The sequence below is a fragment of the Zeus faber genome (genome assembly GCF_960531495.2).
Source record: "Zeus faber genome assembly, chromosome: 11".
In the NCBI taxonomy this organism is placed as follows: Eukaryota; Metazoa; Chordata; class Actinopteri; order Zeiformes; family Zeidae; genus Zeus; species Zeus faber.
The window spans coordinates 7,100,316-7,106,329 of record NC_137205.1 but is presented as its reverse complement, the minus strand read 5'-3'; positions in this window follow the sequence as shown (position 1 = coordinate 7,106,329).

Genomic DNA, 6,014 nt, shown 5'->3' with positions numbered 1-6,014 from the left:
AAGCACAATCTCAAAACACACACACACACACACACACACACACACACACACACACACACATCAGATTTATTGCTTACAGCCAACTTAACATTCAAGAGGACAATTTGAAATCCAGCACCGTTCAACGCACCATGTCCATAACAAGCCCTTGCAATTAGTTGGGTATGAATCCCATTCTGGAGGAGAATCACACCTTCAAGAAAAGGGGGGTATTGGTCAGACACATTCTTTACTAAAGCCCCAACAGGCAGGTGGTTGTAGCAAAGTCTTTGTGAAATCTGTTGAGGCCTGATCTTGGAGCAAAACGAAAGAGAATGAAACCTCCTGAGCTACCGTCCCAAGAAAATCCCTCCGACTGCCAAATACTGAGCAACCAGAGAGCTGGGAGATAACTGGAAGTTTTTTTTCCTCCTCCGTTTCTATTGTTTCACAGAGCCTATTTAGACCTCTGGGACTGTAATGGTGGATGACGTCCACTTAAAGAGGAATAGCTCATGCCCATTAAAAATGAAAGACTTTCAAAGACATTTTAATGGCACCGTTTTACAAAATGTCAACGATTCAATCCTGTGTTCTACAATGGAAGATGAAACTGACAGTTAAAGTCCTACACCGGGGGAAGACCCTCTTTGTCTTTGTGACTCAGACGCAGAGCCCTGAAGCCCCGCCCATCACTGGCTCGCTGTTCCCCGTTTATTGAAAGTTTATTATAACACTTGTCGCATGTCCAAATTGCACCAAATTTGACACTGCATGTCCTTGGGTACCCAGCAATACACCCGCAAATAGTGAAGCAGATCGGAGGAATGGTTGTCAAGATAATCAAAGGACATACAGAAAGACAGATTCCTTCCTTTATAGTTAGATTCGATACACACTCACATGGTTGTCCATTGGTTTCACTAAACTAATGGACAATATTTGTGATATATAGTTAAAATATATAGAAATATATTTCAATATTTCTTGAGTAAAAGTAAAGAGTCATTGGTTTTCAAAACGCACCCCAAAACCAACTTTTAAACATTTTTTGTCCAAAAAATTGGTTATAAACATTGAGAAAAACAGTTCTAGAATTCCTATTAAATTCAAAAGAAAACAACTGAAAGTTAGAGGAAATAGCAATAAAGTGGTCAGAATTTCCATTGAAAGACAGATGGCATCGAACCTCAAGACCATGGACAGCTCCGCAGGCTGCGGCCTCGGGTGGAGCAGCCCGGAACTTTGTAGAGTAAACTTTATTAAATCAAGTGTCATCATTTCTATATTGCAATATTAAGATTCAGTGAGAACTACAATTTCTTAAGTAAAAATGTTAATATATACATTTTGTATTATACAATGAAAGATTACGTTTTATTATAGATTTATTCATACTATTTAAATGTTTTATTCGTCACAGCACATAAACCTAAAAATACAAGGTAAAACTCCGGGTCGCAGCCCATTTTTGAACCCCCCTCCCCGTCAGGATTTGGTACAGCGCCGGCACAGCCCCTCCAAGGATTTCCTTACAAGGCTGTGGAATTCGGGGGGCTTTGGGGCCCTTTCCGCTGCTTGAAGGTGCCGCGACATAACACCGACCTTCTACACCAGTACCAATGGGGATAAGTCATGTACACTCACCAGTGGACATCTTACACACCACCACCACCACCACCACCACACCTGCTTTGAACACACCCCAGCACCCTCCTGGTTGCATTCCTCTCCTTTCCTCCCTCATTTACTGCCTTGACTATGACAGGAAGAGGCCACGTGACCAGTTGTAGTTCCATTTTCCTGGACCTAATTCACTGTTTTCCAATACATGTTATCGTCCAATGTTCATGTTTTTGTGTAAATGTTGTTTGTTACTATGTTTATTTGTCTCACCGTGGTGATTCTCCCCCGTCTTGGAGTAGTGATCAGTTGTTTATAGACCCAAAGATGATAAATAGTTCTCCAAAGAGGGGGTTTGGTGGTGGTTCTCTATAACCAAAAACTGTGCTCTTGTCATTCCACAGGTCATCCACAGGACAGAGTTATTGCAGCAGTTCTTGCACTAAAAAAGTGAGTTTTGCATAATGCGACCTTTAGGTATCCAAAGTAATTAAATGGTATTAAATTAATTAATCAATTAATAAAGTATAAAGTATCAAAAGTAAAAGTTATGGAGAAAAAAAAGCTTGTTCACTCTAGCAGCATGCCAGAGTGAACAAATCAGGCAGCGGAACGTGAGTTTGCACGCAGACCGTGCAGTGGATGCTGTGAGACAAGGGAGACGGCAGTTTCATAATAAAAAGAGAGGCAACGACGGAAAAAGCAGGAATACAGTGAGTCAAAACACCATCAAAACACCCTATTGCCTGTTCTCACTGTAATAAACAACATGGTGAAACATCCCTGCCCAGCCAAGAGCAAGAGGTGCAATAAGATGGGACATTTTGAGGCAGCCTGTCAAACAAAAATTCTGAAAGAGGTGGCTGTTGCATCCAATAGTATAATAGACAGAGAGGACACATTATTCCTTGGAGCAGTAACTGAAGTTATGCCAGCAATAATTTAGCAGCCAGATTCAGATTAAGAGTGGCTTGTGGAGTTAACTTTAAATGGCAGCACTGTAGAATTTAACGCCACCGCGCAACAAGGAAAAAATCATGCGTCACCAGTCCCGGTGACGCATGAGTGGTATGTGGATGGGGTGGTTTGAGCAGCCAGACCTGGGTCTGGCTTGAGCAGGTTTGAGCAGCCAGACCTGGGTCTGGCTGCTCAAACCTGCTGCATACCTGTTGCTCGTTGGTTTGTCTAATGAGCAACAGGTAAAACCCACATCCCCACACACACACTCAGGAGAGGAGCCCTTGTCATGACACATGTCTATCTGCTCCTGGGCTTATTCCACCTAGCCCACTCTCTACAATAAACTGGTGTCTACAACCCCGTTGTCTTTCTCTGTGTTGGAGGTCCCTGAAAACGCCACTTGGGTGGCGTGTAGTAGGCAAAACTGCCTCACTGGCACCTGAACGGACGCATGCTCCATTGGTGAATAATGGGACTTCTATCGACAGGGTGAGCAGCCTGAAGAATCTGGGAGTCCACATCACAGAGGATTTAACGTTGACTACACACACTCTGGTGAGAAAGACGAGGCAGCGTCTTTACCACCTCAGACAACTGAAGAAATTCCGGGTCTCGTGAGGATGCTCAAGTCCTTCTACTCTGGAGCAGTGGAGAGCATCCTGACAGGCAACATCACTGCCTGGTTTGGGAACTGTACTGCTCAGGACAGGCGGGCCCTGCAGAGGGTGGTGCGTTCAGCTGAACGTACCACTGGAACTACCCTCTGCTCCCTGCAGGACTTATACACCAGGAGGTGTAGTAGCAGAGCCAGCAGGATCATGAAGGATCCTCACCACCCCAACAAGGGACTGTTGCAGCTGCTGCTGTCAGGCAAGGGCCTCCGCAGTCACACAGCGAGAACAGAGACTGAGACGGAGTTTCTTCCCGCAAGCCATCAGGACTGTGCTGACCTCACCAGGGGTCCTAACAAAAAGCACTGAGTCACTCACCACTGCCCCACTGCCTTACTGTACTGTATGTAGCATACTGTACTGCAAGTTACTGTATCACTGTTCTGGGTTACTGCATACTATGCTGTATTGCTGTTCTTTTCGGTGTTACTGTATTGCTGTCTCGTACTGTTGTATATCTCCATACACACTTTATTCACATGCACTTTACTGCACATACTTTATCTGTATATTATCTTTGTATTGTCTTTTTGAGTCTTATTTCATTTTTATTTTATTTATATTATTCTATTCACTCAGTGCATTACGTTAAGAATCAGTTCGTGTCAGTTAGTTAGCTAGGTAGGAATAAGGTTAGCTATTATGTTCGGTTTAGGAACTATTGTGCATATTGTGCACCTCTCCAAGCAGCCCCCGCAACAGCCAAGTCCGGCCACGCCTTCACCAGCCAGCTCAGCAGACCCCACGCCCTGGAAGCTAGGAGGGGGCAGTCTGTCGTCGCCCTGGGGGAAGGAAGCCAATGTACTGTGGTGTTCTGGGGACCCTAACAAAGTCAAAGCTATCATGCGCATATTAAGATGCCAACCGGAAAACTGCCATTAGCGCTGATGCAAGTAGCTACAGCTTATGCCGAGTTCAGACTGCATGATTACGGCCTGATTTTCCGTCTCGGACAGGCTTTTGGAGATTGCCGATCAAACCCCAGGAATGGAGGAAAGTCATAGTGTGTTTCCGTGAGCGACGAGTGTGCGGTGTGAACTGCTCACAGCTCGATATCAAGCAATTTTAATATCTGGTCGTGTCGGGATCGAGTCGGGAGTGACGCAACGAGCTACAGCCAATGAGAACAGATACGGGGGGGGGAGTCGAGAAGGAGAGACGGGAGTGCACGGAGCAGCAGCCAGAAACAACATACCAATTTTATTTTTCTTCTCTAGGTTTCTAATGTACTCTAATGCATCTAATGTGACATTTCTTATTTAAATTCTGCTTAGTCGTTTTTTTTGTCGTTTTTTTTACAATGATCAAGAATCTAATGAACAAATAATCCTGTCTGGCGCATGATAGCGCGTCATTCCCCGTGTCAATTCCAGCAGGAAGGAGACCAGCAGTTTTGATGACCAGCACTGTCCACACATGAGGCTACAGCGTTTATTAATTAATTGTAAATAATTTTAAATAATAAGTATTAAATCAGTGTGATTCTCCTCACCGTATGCTATACATCACACCAGCGGTGGTTGTGTTACACGTCATGCACCCATGCTCACAGCATTATGTCGGAAAGCTGGCATCTATTTAAAAATCACACACGGAGGCGGAATCAGGCCGCCTTTGGTTGGTTCAGTGTAAAAGAGCAAAGCCGTTTCAGAGAAGGATATTCTTTCCGGCATTATTGCGGGATCTCTGATCTCTGTATGAAAGTGGCTACTGTGTTTCAGGTCTGCCACGCCCATCTCTGAGTGCTTGGATCACCTACACCGGAACTTCAAACCCCAGAACCAGAGCGCTGTTTGTTTTTGGCCACTGAGCTGTTTGTTGGGCTGGTGCCCCTGTTGAGCGTGTTGCTAATGTTGAAACGATGTATTTGATAGCACCTTGATCCAGCTCTGTTTAGCTTATTCTTGTTTTGTTGCTGACTAGTTAGAAGTGCCTTGTTGAGCTGCCATTTTTTTTCTGCTTCCCGTTTTGCTGAGCTTAGTATTGTTTTTGGGTTTGTTTCTGTACACCAATTGTGCTTTTTATTTTCTAGTTAGTGTGGATTTTGTTAATTTTGGCCTTGGAGACCCTGACTCCTTATTGCTTCCATTTCTGCAATTTTAGTTGGTCTACCTCTGTTAATGGTTCTCTGCGAAATAAATGTGATTCATTGTTTATTTGCAGTGTTTCAGCAGCCCTCTTGGGTCCGATTTTGCCACTGTTTTGGATAAACTTGTGAGGTTACTCCTTGTGTTCTACTAGACATTAAAAAGGTCCCAACACCTGTACTCGCATATCTGTGCTGTTCTCCCGGCGATTTAAGGTATGATGAAGGCTATCGACCTGAGAGGGTTAATCATACTGTATGAATGTGCCTAAGCCTTATATCATACATCAGGACTGACGGTATGTGGCAAAGTGTAGGCACACCTTTCATCCAGTAAAATCATGTTTTGATGCTGTTAGGTTTATCTGCTGCTAGGTAAACTGTCTAAATGTCTTGAGGATATCGATGATCTGTGGCTTGAAGAAAATAAAATGTCTGTGGCAATGTGACAGTGCAAACTGCATCAGATGTAAGTGAATAGGCAATGTTTACATTTTTTTTTAATTTTATAAATTTAGTTGTTAATAGTTAACGGCTTTGAAAACTACAGTATTCGAATGAGAAGCAAGCATTCACATCAGGGGAAAAAGACAACTTGTGTGTGTGTGTTTGCACTGTGTCAAATCAACAACTCAAATATGTTAAGTGTGGGTGTATGTGCTTTGATCCAATCGAAATGCAGGAAAGGTTTCCCA